Genomic DNA, 22513 nt, shown 5'->3' with positions numbered 1-22513 from the left:
CTGAATTGTCTGAAGGGGAAAAGCTGCTCAGGCAGGCAGGCAGGACGGATCCCGACGGCAGATCAAGCTGTGCTGAGTATCGCCCATATCGTCCCCAGGATCCCAGCTCCCGTGAATGTGGATTCACAGACAGAAGACACTCATATCTCAAAAGAAGCAACCGAGGCAGATATTCACAGCAAATGGGAGGATGGAAGGATTATGGTGTTTTCCGCATCAACTCTCAAAATTTCCTACACAACCTCTTCTGCCATTTTTTTTTAATCACCAACTCGCTCAGGGCTCTCTCAAGGTGGTATAGCTGTTTATTTTCCCCAGGACTGCTCGCTCTCAGTGTGAAAAGTGGCAGTTATTTTGGGAAACCTGAAATCAAGTGGGTGAGCAAAGGAATTATTCATGAGGACACCATCAGGAGGAAGTTTACCTCCTTTACCCTGACAGGAGGCCGATAGCTCAGCCCTCATTTCAGGCTCAAAATGAAGAGGCAAAAGTTTCTGCCCTCAAACCTGGACGAGGCATTAGGAGCTGAAATTATAGGGAAAGGCACAGCTGGTCCATCACTGGAGCAGTGAGGGGAGCTATGGCAACACTTGAGGCTCCTTCCAGCCCTGTGATCTAAGTCTTAGTAAAAATCAAGCACACATTGCAATGTCAATTAGGTTTGATTATCCACAAGGGTATAAAGCTGGTGCTTGCTTAGTCTGCAGGGCTGTGTCCTGCTTTAAATGCCTGTCCTTCCTTCCCAGAGCAGGCACCCTCTGATTTCACCCCTGGGAATTGAGGTTTCCCTCATGCTGATGAGACACAGAAGTATGGCTTAAAGCAATTCTTGTGTTCTAAAGCTTCTCTTACATGTAATGCTATTTTTCTACTTGGAGCAACCAACTCGATCTGCACCTACCTGTGAAAATGGCACGCGTTACAGATAACCTTCTCAATAAAAGATGCTAAGTTTGACATGCACGGGACAGACACAAAGGCTTTATTAAACAACTTCCCTTTCCAAGGCCTTTAAGAAAACAGTCCTTTAGCAGCACCAACTCTCCTCAGTTCTTTCCATACACAAAAGCTACACTAATAGCCTTTAAACCATCATTTCTGGCTTGCAGCACTGACGAGCCAGAGGGTTTGGCTCGATCCATGACAGCAAGGTCAATGAATAGCAGAGAAGTCATCTACCCAGTGGAGCTTTCTGGCTGTAGAGGGGTCACTGGAGTGAATAAAACATTATCTGAGCAAAAATGGTTTTTTTGGGGTTTTGTTTGTTTGTTTGTTTGTTTCATTGTGGGGTTTTTTTTGTTTTTTGTTTGGTTGGGTTTTTTTAACTGAAATCCTGGAGCTGCTGGGACAGTCCTTACTTCAGTAATGATTTCTGATGTTCACTGCATTTTCTTTTGAAACACCTTGTTGCTGTAGGAAATACCAGATGCTCTGGTTATGCTGCTATTGCCTAGGGACAGCCTTCAGATATTTTGTTTGATTTTTCTACTTCATCTATCATCAAAACAAAATACCTTATCCAAACTTCCATGGGCTCCTGTGGGATTTGGTACCAACGATTAAAAGCATCTGCTAAGGGGTAACCACACTGTTCCTGCCCTGAGCCAAATAGCCGGGATTGAGAGCTGACAGATTTGGGACTGCCATTTAGGTTACTGCAAAATACATATCTAAATAATATACAAATATATTTCATGTTTTATTTGTGTGAATGTATCGAGAATGTATATACACACACACATGCACACAAACAACTTAAAAACCCTAAAATCTCCCCCAGTGATGCTATGAAAAACCCTGGTATGCAGCCTATTTTAATTGAAGGCTGGTCAAATCCATGTGTAGAAACAAACTTCGACAGAACAGCTAAAGGGCCTTCTAGGGAAGCAGAGCTGATTAAAACGAGCAAGCTAAATTTGAAAGCAAGGTGATAGAAACTGGCACATGAAGATGCATTTTCTTTCTTATTCTCATTTACACTTCTCTGTTATAAATAAAGCTGTTCTGAGAAAAAAAAAACTGAAGTTGTTATGTTGAAATGTTAGATGGCAAAGCCATCACCTTTGTCACTGTTTGGTGTAAAATGCATCTTTCCATATCCCACATGCACATGGAATATAAACAGTAAAAAGGAACATTTAAACAAATATTTGCAAGGGAGGCTTGTTTGTTTTTAAATACTTGTCCTAATCCAGACAGAATCCACAGACCACACAGAGTGTCCTAAAACACCACTTCTTTGCTCCCTTATAAAAAAGGAGCAGGAACATATGTATTACCAAAGGAGATCTGGGTAAGGGAAGAAGAACTTAAGGCATACTGGCAAGATTTACACTCTCAGACGCAAGCATCAAACCAAAATGCCTATATCCATTTTCGCATCTTGCCCCAAACAGCTACACGAAGAGCCTGTGTATGATCCTGAACCAGAGTATGATCCTGAACTTGAGTTTCAAGTAAAGCTGAGTTTGGGTTTCACATCTGGGACCAGTACCAAAAACATCACCCCAGTCTGGCTACCTCTGTCATAGTTCATCTCAGCAACGATAATGACTAATTTTTGCCAACCAGGGTGCATATTTTCCTTTTGTAAAGCAGAAGACATCAACACAATCAGTGTTAAGTTTTGGATTAAACAAAGCTGAAAGACTGACCTTCTCTCTGTCACCAAGATCTTGATTGTCTTTGGTATTAAATTCACAGGCAGGAGCTTCCATGTCCGGGGGGGGGGGGGGGGGGGGGGGGAGGGGAAGAATTTGTGCTACTCCCAAATTTTATACCCATGTTTGTTCCCACAGTATTTACACTACACGGTGCACAGAAAGCTTCAACTTTGTGTTCAGCATTTCTGGTAGCTCAAGTGCAGGAGGGACCAGAAATGAAGAAATAAAAGTTCCCAGTTTCTCAGCACCGGTATGGATATACGGCAAACGACAGCCAACCCATTCTTCGGGGACAAAGTGGCTGGAAACACACAGAAAAAGCCTTAAAAAAAAAAAAAAAAAAAGAAAAAAAACTTTTCCTTTCTAAACTTTCTCTTTAAAAAAAAAAGACTGAAAATTTTGAGATATCTGCCACCTTCTGTAGCAAGAAGTCAAAAATTTTTCTAAAAGATTTTAAAATCTGACTTTTCATTACAACTTGAATAGCCAATAACAGCTAAGAATGCTCTGCAGTTCTGCAGCCTCTGTTCCCCAAAAGCTTCCCTCTCACCCTATCCATTGCCCCTGTTGGTGCCAATATCTCTATTTTAGAGAGATGCAAACACAGACAGAAAGAGCTGTTTTGTCCGAAGACCCCCGGCAGGTAACGGCGGACTCGAGAGCAGAGCCCGGAGCTGCAGCAGAGCCGCCCCATCTCTGCTAGAAAATCCTTGAAGCTTTGAGGAAAAACCAAAGGTGACAGCAGGAAGGCTCCAGACAAGGCACAGGGAATTGAGTCCACTATAGCAATAATATCTCTGTAAATTGTTCTCCTGGTGAAAAGCCAGTATGGTGCTAAAAACCACAGAGTTTTACATTGTTACCTAGAGCATGAAATAACATCCCCGTTGAGGGCTGCAGGCTCGTAAAGCATAACAGAGAGTCATGAATGGGATTTCCAAAGGTACCCGAATGCTTTTCAATAAGGCTGAACTCCTAAATTATTGAGGCACTTTAGAAAAAATCCCACTTCATAGAAGTAAATCCACAAGATATCAGTATCTCCATCAGTCCTCGTGGACTTTGTGGTTACAGAATAAACGCCCTAACAAAACATCAGCTGGTAAATTATTGTGTGATTGCTGATGCCTGAGGATAATGTCAGGAGAGTGGCCAGGCTCTCCTCACTTAATTCTTCATTTTGCCTTTGAAAATATCAACAAGCTGCTCCAGACTGAGCTTCGCTTCCTCAAAATTTGTGTAATGCTCATATTTATTGGACACATTCCTCAGGCAGAGCAAGGAAAGCTAATAAGAGAACATGAGGCAGGCCTTCAAAAATAAAAAATGTGTTAAAAATATTGTTTCTACAGTGTGCACATATTTTCCTTCACTGTGCATGTGGATGGGCATCTATTTTGTAGGCAGTCCGTACAGACCATGGCAGGAGGCACCTGCACAAATTCAGGGTTTGTGCAGAGAATTGCCCCTAGATCTCCTGGCAAATAACGTGTAATACGATGGAAGATATCTGTTGGCTCTTTGTATTCAGAATATCTAACAGCGAGAGAATTACTACATGCCAAGTTAGACATCTTAAATACCAGATTAACACACGAGCAACAGAAACTCTGAATTAGATGTCAGGGTGTAAGAGATAGGGCTGGTTCAGCCCTGCCTTGGCCAAAAGCTACGAAATCCAGACCAGAAAGTCCTGTTTCATGCACACAAGAACTGGTAAAATCAGGTCTGCACTTATGTTGTTTAGTAACTAAATTATCACCCACTCCCTTTTCAGCCTTCTGTACTGAACTACCCAGGGCAGCAGATTAAGGGGAAGGGAACACACAAAGCAGAAAGTCATCATAATTTGTTTCTGGAGAAGACAACTGAAAGATAGGACAGCAGAATTAGAATGACGCAGCTCTGAGGCACAAAGCATACCAAGACCAATGCCCATTACCCAGCACAATGTTCTACTACTTTCTTAGCAACATGCGTCTTTTGGATTAATTTTCTGAAAGAAAACAGACCATCTCAACAGCAGCCTGATGGTCTCAGCAATTCGCTTTACAATTATTCACTAAACTACCTTGATTTAATTATTCAAGAAGAATCTCACTGCCACTGATAACTACTTAATTAAAAACACAACTTTAGAGCAATAAGAGAGTCACGTTATATTGCATTTGAAATAGATTTCTTGTTGAAAACATGCACAGTTCATTTTAACTGGCTTAATGTGCCAATATATTTAGAGTCCCAAGGATTTTAAGAATAGCTAGAGCAACTGTGATCATCCAGGGGCTGCAAACAACACTCATAAGCTTGTTCTCATGTGGAGCAATTCCAGTAAAATCAAATTAAGAAAAGCATCACTGCAACAGAGCTAGTCTGGAGCATAAGCAAACTTTACGCATAAGAAAGTCAGAAGTTGAGAGATCAGGACAAGCTCTTACCCTGCTCACACTTCCACTTCACCTTTCCAAGCACTGCAACTTCTGCCTGCTCACCTGCCTCCTGCCCTTTCTGCTGGCACGAGAGGCCCACAGGTGAAGGTGTGAAGCCGTAAGTGGGGCTGCCCTTTGCGTTCCCATCCAGGACCCACCAGCTGAGGAGGATCCACCCTGGTCCCAGCTGGGGCAAATGCAGGTAATTTTACCCCTCTCACCCCCTGCTGTGACCTGCCTTTTCTCTCTGGTATTGCTCTGTTACAAGCCAAAAATGGGAAACTTGTGCTCATTCTGTAAAAGCACCCTTGGCCCTGACAGCTCTTCAGTACTACCTTCAGCTCAAAACATTGCAAAGGCACGAACATCAAGTGTCCAACCTGTCCTGAAAGTCCCCAGGATCTCTCCCAACAGGATCTTCTGCCTCTGCCCCAGCCTGCATGCATGGGGGGGATATCCAACCCTTCCCTCCATGACCCCCGTGTCAGCATGGTGGGAGCAGCTCAGATCCTCCAGGTTGGAGATCTCTGGCTGAGGGCAACTGCCTGAAAGCAATTCCCATTTTTTATGAATCTTAGCATTTTAATGGATATCAAGTATGGATATCATCTGATCCTTGCAAGAGTTAAGAGCAGCCTTTGATAACTTGGGGTTTTTTAACCTGTGACAGGAGGGGTTGGGAATTAATTAGCTCGATTGCTACTGTGATAGAGATGGAGACAGCCTTTGGAGGAAAGAGCTTATAGTTGCCTATGGTGAGACGGATGAGGTGCAAGCAGGGGTAACTGTAGGCACCAGCAGGACTCATGCAGTGTGTTCTGAGCGCACCAGCTAGACTTAGACTGTGCCAAGTGATGCAGGAAAGCCTCCTGGATTAATAGCATGCCAATTCCTATTTAGTTATTTAAAACATCTCTCCTTCCCCTTAACTAGGAGGTACTGGCTCCTTTGGTTTTAATACATTTTCGGTACAGCTGAAACTGTATATATATTTATATATGAAAAAATTAAATGACTGCCTTCTTGAATATTATCTTCCCGGTTTATTGTGTGCCCTCTCTCCCCTTCTCTTCCCGGAGAGACCAACCATCACATGAAAATGGTTTTCATCATCTGCAAAATTTGATGCCCAAAATAGCCCCATGGTTGCCCTAGCAACTAGCATTTATCCCCCCTCCCCCCAGCATCCCCCCCTTTGCATAGTGCTGCATATTTCTATCATCTCTTTCCAGGCACAGTTCATAAACACGGCTGCATAATAAAGAATGTTATCACCAATGACTTACAGCCCAGCTGCTGCAAATAAGATATGAAGTGGCAGGGAAATACAATTTCATGCAGCTAGGACAACAGATTGATTGGGTGCCCTTCAAATTTGATGCCACTTCTTTAAGTCTGTCCAAATTAAAAAAAAAAAAAAAAAGTTAGTTTCCCCACCTCCCCATCTTTCCATGGTAGCAACAGACAATAAAAGTGGGAGATAATTCACTAGGACACTCATTATGTCTGCAGCAACCTTGCCCTGAGAGACTGACAATTTAAAGAGATGTGCTGCTTTTCCCTGCCACCTCCTCTACTTTTTCCCCCAGTCGCCCTTCTTCATCAAAAGTCTTATTCCTCCCAGTTTGTTTGCCTGTTTAATTTAATTATCTTCCCTTTCAAAATATTATTTCTGTTCAGATTACTGGCCAGAAGGTTGTTATAGATAGAGACAAGCAAACACCTTAATTTCATTACCATCATCTCAAAAATTTTATCCTTATTTTATTTAGTTTTCGTAGAACAATATGAAAAGCCTCCCTCCCCTAGCATTTCTATCAAAGAACACCCCAGCAAGGACAAAAAGAGGTGTGCTTTTAAATTCTTCTTCCCCCCTGTCATTTCTGATGAGTTGACTTTCAAGGATATGGAGATCTGCTTTGGAGGCTGACGTGAACGTGCAGAGATCACCTTGTGATCTTGTGGTAGCAAAGTACAATACAGCCCAGGGTTTCTCTCCCATATTCACTTCTCCTTTCTGTCCCCTTCCTCCCCTCTCCATTGCTAATAGTGGTTTACTGAATTCTTCTTCTACACCCCTGTGTGTCGCCCAGGGCAAGCTTGCGGTGTCTGGCTCTTTGAGACACTGTTCCTTCCTTCCTCCCTCTTGGGCACAAATTGCTTTCCCTGTGGCATCCCACATCGCTATTCCTTTGCATGGAAAGGATGCATGGAGCAGTGCGGGCAAGAATGGACGTCATTCTGGGGATCTTTGCACTGACCTCAGACACTGCAGCTGTTGGGGGAAGAGCAAGGCACAAGATATGTGTAATGGTGCACAGAGACCTCACTGCTTGGAGATTTGCAGTGAAGGAAAATCTGGTTTATTCCCATTTAACAAAGAGAAGAGAGAGACCCATCATATGTGTTGTGCAGCCTCTGGCTCCAAATCGTCTCTAGGATTAATTAACACTAATCAATCAGAATCAACAAAATCAATCACAGAGGGAGGACATCACTCCTTGCAGAAGCTGTTCTCCTAGTGCTCAACAGCAGCAACAACCCCAAAGTTCTCCCAAAGAGTCCTGAATTAACTCATATGCATCTGGACACAACACAAAGATTGTCATCTCTTCAGCATCTCCAGTGAACATTTCTCATAGCCAGAGATTGCAATTGCTAGGCTGACCTGCAACCAGCTCTTCCTGCCCAAGAGCCTGCAGATATGGGGATGGGTTGCTCCTTGATCTAATTATATTAAATGTGTGATCTGCAAGATCCCATTGCCTCTCAGTTCCTCCTTTCCCATTGGTACATTGCAATAATGAATCTAAAAGTTTCAAATACAAACAGCTCTGATCTGTGCAATGAACTGAATCTGAATTCTGGCAGTCTGCACTCATTGGTCCTAGGATATTGTGATGCTTAAACGTGCAGGACATTTGCCAGCTTTTCAGATGGAAAACATGAAAGCAGTTCAGAATAGGATTATTACTATTATTAAAATGAGAGATGAGGTTTTAAACCCCAAACTGCAGGTAAGGAAAGTTAAAGCCATTTTCCATTTTGAAATACATTCAGTGATGGAAACTGAAGTCAGCATTAAAGCAGTGTTCATGGGTCACACAAAAGAGTGTGTTTAGAAGTAGTAGTAGAAGATACCATGGCAAAGTTGGTGGATTTTTGTTTCTTTTTTCTTTGGTGGCACTTCTAGTAGGAAAAAAGTAGAGATGAGGAGAAGCAGAAAATGTCTAATATGAAAAGGAAAGATTTTTACAAACTAATTTCTACCATGTCCTTTGAGACATGAGCAGTTCTTTAAGAAGGGTCATTTCTCTGTCAATTTTCTGCCCTAAGTAGAGGCCAAGTTCAAGAGGACTGTGTTTCTTTTAATTTCCTTTGGATACAAGTACTTGGATACAGAATCCCATTTATCTTTCTTGACTCAAGTAAATAAATTTAAAAAAACCCACACCTTAGTGTGTCCTATAAATACTCCATAATATACAGGATCCAACATCACTTTTTTTTTTGCACCTAAAACCTTAAACCCTACTGACACCATAAAACATTCCGCATCCCATGATTGTTTCCCATAATCTAGGAGAACATTAAAGAGAGAAAAATTGTGCCGAAAAATGACATCTTATCTATTTCCTTCCTTCCTACCACGACTCCATGTTTTTGTCATTGCAGGTCAGACACCTGCTCCCCACGTTATAATCTGTGGAAGTGATAAATGCTCGTAGGCAGTGATTACAAGTGGCCGTATTCACTTGGTGTCAATCTGGAAACGAGCATGTTCGCTCAGTTGCCATTCTTCGTCCTGCCAAAAAGGGTGAAAAAAAGGCAAAAAAAGGAACTGACAATTTTTCTCTCCCTCCTCCTTGTCCCTGGAGGGGAGAGATACTGCCAGGCCCAGATGCTATATAAACCCCTGTGTCAGAGAGGGAATGCTGCAACTATGAGCAGTCTTACAAGCTCTTATGAGACTAGAGTATAAGGAGGATAATTTACATGAGCTGGGATCTCCTGGATTTGACCATGACCTCCATATGGCTATGGATATATTTAACATGGAAAGACAGATGGGCAGCAAGCCAAATTGCAACATAACCTGGCGAAGCCCAATTTAATCATCGTTGCACCAGCAACGGGCAGCCCCCTGATTGATTGACCTTTCCTGCTGCTCGGCAGTATCATGTCCTCATTTAGGCAGACCTTGGGCCACCCCAGCGGGGTTGAACAGGTCAAGGAAGAGTCGTCTCATTTGGCTTTTTCCCGCCGCACCATAGCAGCCTATAGCTGTATCCTGCTTCCAAAGGAGTGGCTGCATTGAATGCATTGAATGTTTCCTCTGGAACAGGCACAGCTCTGATGTTCTGCACTTTCTGGTCTTACCATAGGCCTTCATCCTTCCTTTTGGGACTCCTTTTGGTGACTGAATCTGTCAGCGGCTGTTGAAACCTGTGCTACGCCACGTGGGCTCTACCCTGCACATCCCCTGTAGTGCTTATGTCCAGCCTTAAGACACAAAGTATTTTACAGCCACATCTGGAGGTACCTGGTGAGTCTCTCCACAGGTAGGGGAGCCCTGCAGTCACTGTCCATGAAGCAGATGCTGTTTTTTTTACCAATCTCCAACATCTTCCCCTACACCCCATGTACTGCTTTTAAGCAAATATTAAAACATTCACACCTTCTCTCTTATATCACATCAGGACAGCAGTAGGATCACAGAAAGGCTCAGAGCTGGGACAGGAACCAGACTCCTACAGGCAGCTGTAACATCTGCGTGATGCCACCCTTTCTGGCAACGCCCTGCATCAAGCCCAGCTCACAGTGCAAAGCCTGGTGCAACACCACACTTTTCCAGAAAACACAGTGCTGGGGCCAACGACAATGCAGGGATAGCTAAAGTCAGTACTTTGGGGAGTGCTTACCAACAGGGAATGCTCTCTTATACTATTCATGTTATTTCCAGCCACAATATTCCAAGTGAAAAAGCTGTTATACAGGTGTAGGATCTGCAATCTTTCAGACCATGGAGGAAACCAAAATGAAAAGCCACGCTCCTACCCAAGCTAGTGTGATCACAGGCAAGTTTTGTCAGACCCTCCCTTTGTAAAGGCACACTTAGGAACAGAGAAGAAATAACAGAAGATTTAGCGATCCCATTCCATGGGATGAGTCCCCAGTGCAGATGGGATGTAGGTGTTAGCTAAAGGGACCACCATTTACCATGAAAAGGCCACAGTGTGCCACTCTGCAACCAAAAATTACTCTTTAAGGAGAAGCAACAGGCACACTTAGTTCAAATTTGTTTAAGGCAATGCAAATACAAAAAACAACTCATGGGAAAGAAAGTGCAGAGGATGCTTCGTAAGGTATAGGTAAAACCCTTTTGACTCTGAGAGGTAAGGCTTCCACTTTTGTAACACAACAATGATCCAAAATATTCTGCATTTCACACGATGAATGGCTAAACCTGCCCGTTTTCCAAGGGTTTGGTTGTACTGCAATTGGATGGACGATAACACAAAAGTGCGCACCACAGACCTTGTCCAAAGCATGTAGCTTTCTAGAGTTCACTGTCTGGTTGAAGGAGATATTGTCGTTCATTGGGCAAGTAATATTTGTTGTCTTGCTGCAACACATACTTTTGTTGCAACAGCCTGCTCACACAACGGTTTTAGGTAGGTGGCGAAAACGTACAGACTTGCACTTATGTCAAGAAATGTCACCTTTATGCTGAGACACACTTTCTGGAGAGCTTGAACAAGCCCTGGGTTAACAATACCAAGCACAGTGGGACAGAGAAATGAAAGCAGTTTACCATATGAGAAATTGTTTTAATTAATTCTCAATGGAAATAGCTGGAAACAAAAGCCATGCCCAGACGGGAGACATGAGGAAGGGTAGATATCCACTCTGGAGATGAGGTTTCAACACTGCAAGATACAGGAACCCGGGAGCACTGGTGGCCACCCCTGTTCACAACCACACCTCTGCCCTGCAAGCTGGAGATGGGCACTGGCATCTCTGCATGGTTTTGCTTTGGAAAGTAAGCAAGTAGGGAGCAGCGTTGCATCCCTGAGTGCAGGGTGAGTGGAGCCTCCCCTGGGCCAACAGACATTTAACACATCCTTTTTGCATTTGAACCAGTGAAGTGGGAGTGAAGCCCTTAACACAGCATCTGCCACTTCCCCAAGTCGCTCCACCACTTCATGGGTGGGGAGGACACATCCCAGTAACTGGCTTTCCAGTCGTCAATTATGCTGTGGCTCCGCAGTGCAACTATTCATAAATATTTACATACACACATGCCCTTTGTTCTGCTTTTGTATGACAGAGGGGAATTTTGGCTCTGTTCTCTCTCCCTCACCTGGATTTGCTCTGCCCTTTCTGCTGGATACAAGGGATTTGATTGAATTAACTTAATTGGCAAATGTATTGTTCAGACAGCTGTGACAGAAATGACGTCGTGCATTAGTCAGAAGGTTCAGTAGCTCATGGCAGCTCCCAACACCTTTTTTGCTGCCAGACACCTCTGTACCACCTCTGAATTGTTGTGTTTCGAAGCAGGTTTAGAGGGCAGATCTGCTGTGTTGTACCTCACATTTGGGCGCGGAGAGGCAGCATGTTCAGAAATGCCTGTGTCTCTGGCTACTTGCCATGGTCCCAGCCATTTGTCATGTCAGGTGCATTGGAAATTGTATCTACATGGCATTTTTCTTGAAAAAAGGGTAACTGTATGTCTGGAAAACAGCCCTGCCATGCAAGCCAATGTTTCTGCCTTGTCTTTATCTCATATGCTGTGGTTGAACTTGGCCTGTCTTGCAGACCTCAGAGCCTTGCCGGAAGGCTGTGCATGCCCATGCCCTGCTCTGGTGATGCTCTGCAGCACTGACACCCATCACCTCACCCTCGCAGCCTGAGTTCCTCCCATGTAACTTGGTATTAGTGGGACCACAGTCGCCCAGGGATCCCTCCATGGAAAGCAGCAAGAAACATCTCCAGATGGACATCCAGGTCCCCAGACAGGATGATTTGTCCTTGGGTAGACCTTCTGCTCTCCTCTCTGACTCTTCAGTAGCTGAGCTCATGAGGCTTATAACTTCAGTGCCTCGGTTAAGTGCCTAAAATGGACTAGTTGTCAGCAATCCTTCCCCTTCTCCCTTGAACCGTTGCCTGTTACTCATTGCATTTTGCACAAACCACATAACTTTACAGCTTGGAAACCCATTATATGCATGTGATCTTCCATAACAGTGTCAATACTTTGGCCTCCTTTGGATTCCTACAACTAGAAGAAAAGCCAAGAAGAGGTATGTTAGCAGCACAGGGAAGCAGAAGGGGAACCTGATAGCTGGGGATGCTGTGGGACAGGCCAGGACATAAAATGGGAGAGACATTTTTCACTCTTCTTCTCATGGGCTGCATCACTCAAGATGGAGCTAGGCCCTGCACTATGACATTGCTGTATATGCACAGAAGCCATTGCTATACCAATGGGAAACAATCTGTCACCTTATGTCACTGACAGCAGCGATAGCTGCACTACAGAGGCCGATGGACACTTTCAGCACATGGGTAAGGCAAGCAACCTTTTGAGATGTAACTGCTGCCTGTACCACAGCTCAGGATTGAAGTGTCTCCTCTGCTCGCAGCCTCCAGGGCTTGCAGCCTTCGCTGTTCTCCAACACTCCCTCCAGTCGCTGGCAGCAGACACGGCCAACAGCAGGTGCTATAAACCCAGGTGTCTCCAGCTGTGACCTGGGCAGGCTCACGTCCCCACACAAACCTGACAAATTCAATGACTGAAGCCCCGCAGGTCTGCAGTGACTTTGTGAGTGCAAAGAGAGACAGCGGCATTAATCCTGATGTTGCCTGAGAATTGGCTCTGTCCCAGCCATCACCTTCACTGGATGCTGCCAGCACTCAGACAAGACCAAATTGCCCTCTCATGCATGAAGGAGGTCACCTCTAGATGACCGGCAAGGCAAGGTGTGGGAGAAGTTCGTATTTACCACTGCTTTGCACCCTGAGCATCCTCTGGACAGGCAGTGGTCCATCACCCAGGGCTGGCAGGACAGCCCTTCCCCAGCACCACGGGCACTAGAAAAACACATTTAAAGCTTATTCTCTGCATATACAGGCATAGAGAGAACTGGAAATTTTCATAACCATTTTGATTTCCACTAACTGAAGCCAGCGTAAATCTCTGTTTTTTATGAATCTCACTTACATTTCGTGCCTGACTTGTGCATAAAACTTCCCCAGATTTACACAAGCTAACTCCATAAGTCATCCCCTTCCCAATCGGGCCCTATATCTTGATGACCTTTTAGAAACCAATGACTGCTTTCCTGTTGTTATCCATAATTGGAAAAGCACTGGAGATAAGAAAATTTATAGCAGTGAGTGATCTACCTGCAAAAGACAATAAAGAACGCTGGGCGGTGAAAGAAGGGGGAAGAAAAATCCCACCCACAGAGATGCGCAGGCGCATGGGCACACACAGACACACACACAGATCAAGCTGAACTTTCCCTGTCTTTACTAAAGTTCTCTCAACTCTCCCCTCCTTGAGCCCTTGACTCCCCTGATCATGCAGCCTCCACTCTGCAGGACAGACATGCCCCTGTCAAGCATCTGCTCTGATTTCAGTCTTCTTGGAATTTACTTGCAAATCTTTTGGTTTAATGTGTATGAAGCATCACATAGGGACCCATTTTCACTCCCAAAATGAATAATCCCACCACCCAAAACAGACCTCTAGGAAAGCAAACGAGGACTGCAATGTATATACTGCCATAGGCATAACGCACAGGGCGATGGGCAGGGTAGACCTCAGTGCTTGTCATACAGCACACACGCACATCACGTTGGCGCTAATCACAAAGAGACATTAATCACCTCACCAGCATTCACAGCGATCTCTGCCAGCTGGAATCATTCCACACGAGAGGATCACTGGACTGCTCCCAGACATCAAAAGACCCGTTCCCAGACCGAATCTTATTTTATTTTGAAAGAAAGGCAGAAGGTCACATGTTGCCACATCCCTTCTCTGGGACTGAACCAACAGATTGGGATGCAGCACTCCTATTTGTAATACATGGGAGTTGTCTGTAAGGCAGTGGTCTTGATCTTGGTTGTACCCAAGAAATGCAGGACATGCCAAGACTCAAGAAGGGAAACTGTTCCAGTCTCATCTACTTTAAAGTCAGAGTAACCCAGATGACATTCTTGTCTATAGGAATGAAGGAGGTGCTGAAAGGAAAAAAAAAAGGAGCATTTCCTAGTCCAAGGGTAAGAAAACATACACCAGCAGTATTAATAAGACTGAGTGTGGAGGGGATGTCCAAGGTTTGCAAAGCAGAGGGATGAAAATCCACATGCAAATAATTTGTCCAGCCTTACAGTAAAGGTTGCTTTCAACCTTCCTGCAAGAGAGGAGGCTCCTAAGAGAAGCAGCCAGGATTCAGGGGCACTGAAGAGGACAAAAGTAGGGACTCCATAATAAGATGTGGCACACATGCAAGTAGCCTTCAGGAAATTACCTAGCCCTTTCAGGTCTCCATGTCTTCTACGGAAAAGTGGCAATAAAGGGGCAACACTCAATTCCTACTGAGAGAGCATTTTCAGATAGTTGGACGAGAGTTACTAACGCAGTAAAAAAAATGGCTTTCAAAACTGCTGCTCTCGCTCAAGACACACAGATGTAAGCAACCTGCACCTGCTCCTATTGCTGTACAATGGATCCCAGCCATGGGTCCGTACCCTTGGCTCAGCTTTCTTATTTGCAGTCAGAAAGGTTACACAGAACTATCTGTAATAATTAACTCCCAAGACAGAAGTTAAAGTAAAACCAGTAAGAGCAAGCAGCTCAGAACCACAAAAAAAAAAAAAAAAAAACAGATGACAAATTTCTAGCAGGGGCTGGGATGAGGAAAGGCAAACAGAAAGGAGCAGTTGTCATTGAGGAAACCCTGGCAGCTCTCTCCTACCAGCACTCAGCCCTTGCAAATAAATATCTCTGCAGCTTCAGCGAAGGTCGCTGCGTTTTTTGTGCAGTGGAAGGCTGCACCAGATGTACCCAGTCTGCAGCTTTTGAACTGGCTCCTGGTAATCATAGAATCATTAGGGTTGGAAAAGACCCTTAAGATCATCAGGATGCATGATGTAAGATCATCAGCTCTGCCCAAGCCTTTTTTGGGGAAACAAGGCAGTGGCATCTCAGCTCAGGACTCATCTCCTCCAGCTGTTCTCCTCCAGTTCTGCTGAATTCAGTCTGTGCTGAGGACATCTGTATTTTCGCATTATTCATTATGAACTGATTAGTTCATCCCACAGTCACCCTGATCATATTCTTCATATGTACTAACATCTCAGTGAATGAGCAGTCAAGTAGAAAATGAATGCATTAGTGCCTGATTGTATTACTAAGCTCTTGTATATGCTAACGAATGCAGCAGTGTTTAATTCAGCCAAATGACAAACAGGTAGTTACAGAGTTAAACAGCACAAATGTCCAAACAAGAGTAAAACATCAAAAAACTCTTAATATCTTTTGGGTTTAGCATTCAAATTAGCTTTGCACATGAGTGTTTGTTTGAGAAGAATTGTTTTGTCTGGGTACAGAGACATTTTCCTGCTAGTATTTTCACAATTATGACACCGAACTAGCCACTTTCATCCCTGTCAGGGTAGAATTGATTACAAACCACCTAGTTAATTAAAACAACAACTTGCATTCAGACCTGCTTTTTAGCAAAATTATTTTTTGTAACTCCATTGGAATTGCTGTTTGCAATTCAATATGCAAGATAAAGTTCTCTTCTGGGAACAGAGAAATGCAACTTTTTTTTTTTTTTTAAATCGTACACTGTATGAGATGATTTCCTATTTCCATCCACAAGCAACTACAATTGTATATATGAAAAAGAAAAGCTCCAAGAAAGCACACGAATCTCAAAAGAAATGGGTACATTTTCTAAGCAAGTTGGCCAATCAGGAACTTTGTTGTTGTTACATTGACTTACTGCGTGATAGAATAGCAACTCTCTGGATCACAATGTATTCATCAAAACTTTATGAGCAATAGATGAAAAAGTCTGGAAAATTTCCACACAGACCAAGCCTCAGGTTTGACTCCCTTGTTTACAACAGGCCAGTACTTCTGCAGACACGTAAAGCCGGGCAGTCCGAGCACAACCACTGCTATTGCATTCAGTGGGCACCTAGCACACAGACATCCTCATGCTCCTCAAATTTACAAGGATATTTATTCAGTGAGCTTTTCACAAGGATTGCCAGACAGGCTCAGATTGTGCAAGCAACCAACATCCTAACAGGTCCATGTTATATGTCATATCAGGCGGTCAGCATTAAAATATATCAGGGGCAGTATTAAAAAAAAAAAAAAAAAAAAATTGCTCTTCCTTCTTTGCAAGAAAAGAATCAGCTACAACAGCAAAGACACGGTGACAGCTGTTAGTACAAGGCCTGGGCAGCATCCCCCTCCACAAAAGTGCGGGCATTGACCTCTCTAGAGCCCATCAGGGTGACTATTCAGAAGAGCAACGGCTGTGTCCAACATGACCTGAATACAGCAATGTAACTCAGCTGTGAGGCTGCATTTCTTAGGCAACCTTGCTGGCTTATTGGCTTGCACAAAAATACCTAAGAAATCCCTCCTGGATTTTACCCCTCTTGACATTTTTCCTAAAAGGGAAAGCAACATGCAGCAACTTTGCAGAGAGGCCCTGGGCAGGACCAGCTACCCCATTAGAATGCTTTTGGATCACTGGGCTGCAGAGGCCCCAGATGCTTGCAAAACCAAACCTGCCTGTGATGCTGGATGGTTGAGCCATGGTACCGTGAACCATACCTGGGCCAGCAAACAGCCCTGCAGAACCAACCCTAATGCATCCTCATCCCTCCATGCTCCTTGCACAAGAAGCCAAGCATGGCATAAGCCACACGTGCATGACATTCCTCTGTTACTGACCCAGTGCCAAAACCCTTTTGAGAGCAAAAGGGGGAATTTGGCTGCTCCTTTGACTCAAAGATGGGCATTTCTCCCAGAGGTCAGCTGAAGAAGAATTTAATTTCCCATCTCCACTAAGCCTCTAATGGACTGGATTTGCCTGGACTGTGTGAAGATGGCCAGACCCTATGGCCAAAGACCTATCCTTTCATGAACAGTAGGACACTGTGGAACTGAGAGCTCAAATCCACTAAGCAGAGTCTAAATTAGAGCCTGCAAGAGGTGCCTATAACAACCTGAGCAGAGAAGACTGACTCATCCCCTTGTTTTCCCCAAGCGCAGGCTGTATCTGTTTGGCAATAGACCAAGGAAAATGACAGTATAAACTGCCAGATCCCAGCAAATCTCTTCTTTTGCTGCCTCTGCTTTTCATTTCCGAAAGACAGAGTTGGCTTTGTCGCTGTCCCATAGAGCAAGCCTCATTCTCAGGTCTAAATTTGCCTCCCCCATCTTCTTAATAGGCAAAGTGACAGAGGAATTGATCTTGTACAGCATTATAAAACCTCTCTCCAGAGTCAGCCAGTCCTCTACACCCATTTGGGGTCTCCTTGATCAGTAGAGAGACAAATGGACATCACGCCACTGGGGAGTGCAGTTAAGGATCGCCAGGGTTTTGCCATAAGGTCCCTGCACAACCACATGGGAGTCCTGCTGGCTACAGGGGAAGTCCTGCAGCTTGAAGGGAAGGTTTAGCACTTGAAGTACTTCACAGGTGAGAGAGTCCTAACAGATGCACAAGAGACAAAAGACTGCCAGAAATGCTGTATTCATCAGCCTTTCTGTATTCATGGAAGAGATGTGCAGGTTTAAAAAAAATATATATAGTAATAGTCTGACTTAAGTGCAGATGAAAGCTTCTGGGCTCCAGCTCCCAGGAGAGCTCTGCAGGAGCAGCCAGAGTGGCCGCGGTGCAGACTCCCCTGAGGATCTCCAGAACTAAAATTGGAAGAATTGCCACAGGAAAGGACTCCAGAGCTGCTGCCTCCTTGATGCCTGGGGCAGAACTAGTCCTGAAAATGGGGTGTTAGCACAGGCCAGCAGAAGACCAGAAACTCACCCTCATTCCCTGCAGCATCTGTTAGTCCTGATATAAGGCCAGGAGAAATCTTGGTTTTGCAATTTGGGCATGTTTCCACTAAGAACCGCAGTGAGACCATTCACTCTTTTTATACAGCCCACCAAAGAGCCATTTAGTGATAACGACCAAACTTGGTTTCATCTTGAAAACCTTTAATAGACTTGTGTATATTATTGAGGTTTTAATGGAGCTAGTAGAAAAACAGAAAAAGTACCACACACAATACGAAGAAGCTGTTTTTTGTTTTCTGTATTCAGAATAAACCATAATTTTTATTTTTTCCTAAATATTTTCTATACTTGCCATACTTTCCCCACCCACTCAGAGAAATTTATATTTATTATTTCAGATTTCCCATCACATCTTTTCTCTTTTCCTTCACTTTTTTCCTTCTTTCTACAGCCATAGAGGAAAAAGAATACAAGAAAAAGGATAAACAAGTGGTGACGACCCCGTTAGCCATTCTCCCAGGGCTGACTGCTCCCCACGAGTCTGCCCTCTTGCTCTTTTACTTACAAGGGCAAAGAGCTTGAGGAGGCAGCATGCATGAGCCCTGGGTAGAGAGCAGGGCATAGTTCATTAGCCATGTGACAAGTAAGTGACAGCATATGATGGGACATGATTGGAAGAATTGCCTGGTCTTTCCAAAATAAGAATTAGAAGCTGGACATGTGTAACTAGAAGTGGGTCAGCAAATCAGTTCATTTGCCTTCACTTGAGAGATGCCATTCTCCCTTTCTGGTTGAGGAGGGCAACAAGACAGGGGGATCTCCAGGCCTCTAGGAACACTAACAGACACAAGGGATGGAGAGGATGGGGACCTCCAAGTGCCCCTCAACATAAGTAGATGAGGACAGCAGCAATGGTTTAGCCATCTTAGAAATATTTTGCTTGCACAGAGACAAACAACAGTACCTACCTGGTAACTCTATAGTCCCAAGACTTGTTCTGTACAAACAGGATAAGCCTCTCCATAGAAATTATCTTCTTGACATTAGATAGGTGTTCCTGAGCCAGAGGAACATACTCCCTCGAGAACAGTGATAAGACCTCTCCAACTGCCAGGAATGGCTAGGTTATCAAATGTTTATGGTAATCAAAAGAGAAGGTGATTATATTCAACCCCAATGGGTTAGCATGAATATCAGGCAACATGGGCACAATTACTCGTGATTACGAGCTCCTGGATTAATAAAGCCTATTAGATATAAACAGAGGCATCAGTAGCAAATGAAACTAGGATCTCTGTTCCCAAACACAACTCTACTAGTTGAGTGAATTTGATCTAAACACTGGAAGAAACAGGTATCAAAGCAAAACTGTTTTAGACAGAGAAATTTGACAAACACATGGTTTACTCAACATGTGCAACTGGGTAGATCTCTAGTTTCACCCCATGCCTCCCATGGAAAGGAGAAGCTGTGAGGTTTTTACTCTTACAAGTGTAATGCTAAGTTTTGGAGGCAAACTGCCTTGGAGGAAACCCTTATAGTGATCAGAAGTTAGGTTTTATATGACATGAAGTAGTAGTGAGGTAGACTGTTTATAACATAAGGAAAGCCTTGTCTTGCTTCACTAGGGAACTAGGTACACGAGCAAGATACCTTGTAAAATCTGCAGGAATTGTCCAAGCAGTTCAGAAAAGGAACATAGGGCTGGTCAAAGTCAGAATAACAGGCCTGCAGACAGATGCTTTGTATTAATAGACCAAAAAAGAAAAAAAAAAAAAAGGACAGTATGGCCTGAGAAACAAAAGACTCCCCGATACTGTTTGGTTTAACCTGCGAAAAGCATCTCTGCAAGTGTCCACACACACACACGTCCAGCCCTGAAGGTGTTATTAGGAGCAACAGATTCCACTATAGAACGCTCTGTCCTAAGATTTCTAGTCCCTACCTGTTCAGTTGTATCTGGGAGAAGTCCTCCTGATAACCCACCATATGGATCCAAAAAAATACTCCTGCCTTGTCTTTGCATTGCTCAAAGTAGGAAGGCCACGAGCATTACTCAAAGAAAGTATCTGTATATTGTTGCAAACAGGTAAAAGGCTTTAACTAATTTAATTTTTTGTTATCAGTCATTTTTAGTCTCCAGAGCTACTTTTCACAACCTGTAGGAGCTCATATGCTTGGAAGAACTATCACAAAGCTGGAGAGAAATACAGGGTGGGAAATGGCTGCTCTGGATTTTGTACTAGCACTCTTGGAATAAAATGCTTCACTCAGGCAAGAGCTAGAAAGAATTAGAGACACAGAGTGGAAGATGATTGTCCAACAAGGTCAACTCATTGCCTCCAAAAGAAAGAGTTGGGACCTACTGTTATGGGCAGCAAGCAGGGTTAATTTCACAAAAACCACAGGTGGGCCACTAATACATGTACCCATCTCCTCCACCTTCTAGGGAGGCGCTCCTAATCATGCCACCAGAAAACAAGACCATATAACTCCATGAAACCCACAACCAGCATGCTCTCCATCAGTGAACCAGCCTTCAGCTGAAGCCCTGTGGTGAGAAAGTCTCAGGTCCATTGAAGGCAGCACAAAAGCCCCATGAGGATGGCCATGACAACAGGAGAGTGGGAAGCCCAAAAAGTGATGGATGCTTACGCCATATTTGTGGCAGTGAAGGAACATTGCTGCTGTTGTCTGTGCCAAAATCAGGGTCTGAGGCAGTTCAAGTGCGTTCGAACTCCTTGCCCCACAATGCTTCCAACAGACACAGCCAAACCACCTGGTTGGCCAGGGAGGAAGCGTGGAAGAACCTGCCCAACATCCAGCCAGGGCCATGCTCCCAGCTCATGCAGGAGCCGTTTTGCAGCTTCCCAGCCCTCCAGCATCTCCCTGAACTTACTGGCAGTCTTCAAAGTACAGTGCTTTCTGCTCCTCCCTGTATAAGGGCATGCCCAGATAGCCTCCAAAAACACAGGGTGGGAGCAGGGAAGAAGGGTCCCACAGTTTGGGGTGGGGGAAAGAAGGAAGGAAGGTTCTTGGGGGGGTTTTAGGGGTTTGGATTGGTTGTTTTTTTGGGGGTTTGGTTTTGTTTTGGGTTTTTTTTGAGGAGCTGTGGTGTCATCTTGTTTTATTTTCTGACATTGCAGGCTGCTGGCAGAATGACTTGGTTGCCAGGGAAACTGCTGGGAAGGTGCACAGGGCTGCTGCCCTTATCCAGGCACCAGGAATGTCTGCCTTCAGCAAGGCTGCCTACTACCGCCAGCCTCACCGCACCGGCACCACGCCAGGCCATGGTGGACGAGGGCAGAACCAGCGGCAAGCCAAGCATCTGCTCCTGCACCGCCTGGATTAGAGGCTAATCCAAGGCTCCCGAGCCACGGAGAGCGCCCTGCACAAGGGCCTTGATGTGCAGTCAGCCCTTGCCCGTCAGCAAGAACTGGTTAGCACAGTGGCTTAGGGAGGCTCTATTTTTGTTATTTTTTATTTTTAAATCACTGCCATTAGGAGAATTGCTATGGTTAGCAATTTGTAATAACCAATTTGAAATCACAGTTTGATTAGTTAACACACTTTCTGCTGCTCTCTTCTCCTGATTTGATTGGGAAGAGAGAGGGGGATTTTCTGTTTTGTGACTGTGTTACAACTCTCACGGTACATGTGTGCAGCAAACACATCCCTATTCCTCACCAGTCCCCGTGGGGCTGTACCAGGCTGCAGTGGCACCGTGTGCCCTGCGGCGTGTCCCAGCCAGGTACAGGCTAGGTGTCCCCTGCCCTCTCCGGGCAGCCAGAAGTCAGCTGTCCTTCCCTGCACACACCAAGGGGTCAGCCAGCACTTTGTGCCTCTCCAGCTTTGCATGAAGGGCTGCGGGCAGGTGAAGCGGTCAAGTGGGCTCTGGAGCACGAAGACAAGCTGAGTGTCAGCTTCACAAATAGCTGTAGTACACAATAACATCTGAAATAAACTCTGATCTTCACAGTGCATGCATGTAATATATGACTATCCTGAAAGTTCTCACTGCAGTGCCTACACATTATTCCCTGCAGGCAGCAACAGCAGATAGACCAACAATGCTGGAGGAGCACTTACAGGAAGAAAAAGAAGGAAATGCATTTTTCTCTCTCTTTCATGATATAGTCAGAGTCCAAATATCTCTTTATAATCCATATTTTTCCATGAAACATGCCCAACCTGCTAAAGCAATGCAGGAATCACCAATCAGCTCTCTGTTAGAAGAGTAATTGCTCCAGGCAGGCTGTTAGTGCAGGCACTGGTGTGCCCGTGCTAATGTACATGTCCTTTCCAGGGTATCCCATCGCCTTGCTGGTATTCCACAGAGTTGTGTCTTAGGTTGGCTC

The sequence above is a fragment of the Platalea leucorodia genome, assembly GCF_965183815.1.
Source record: "Platalea leucorodia genome assembly, chromosome: 14".
NCBI lineage: Eukaryota > Metazoa > Chordata > Aves > Pelecaniformes > Threskiornithidae > Platalea > Platalea leucorodia.
This window is presented reverse-complemented; position numbering follows the sequence as displayed.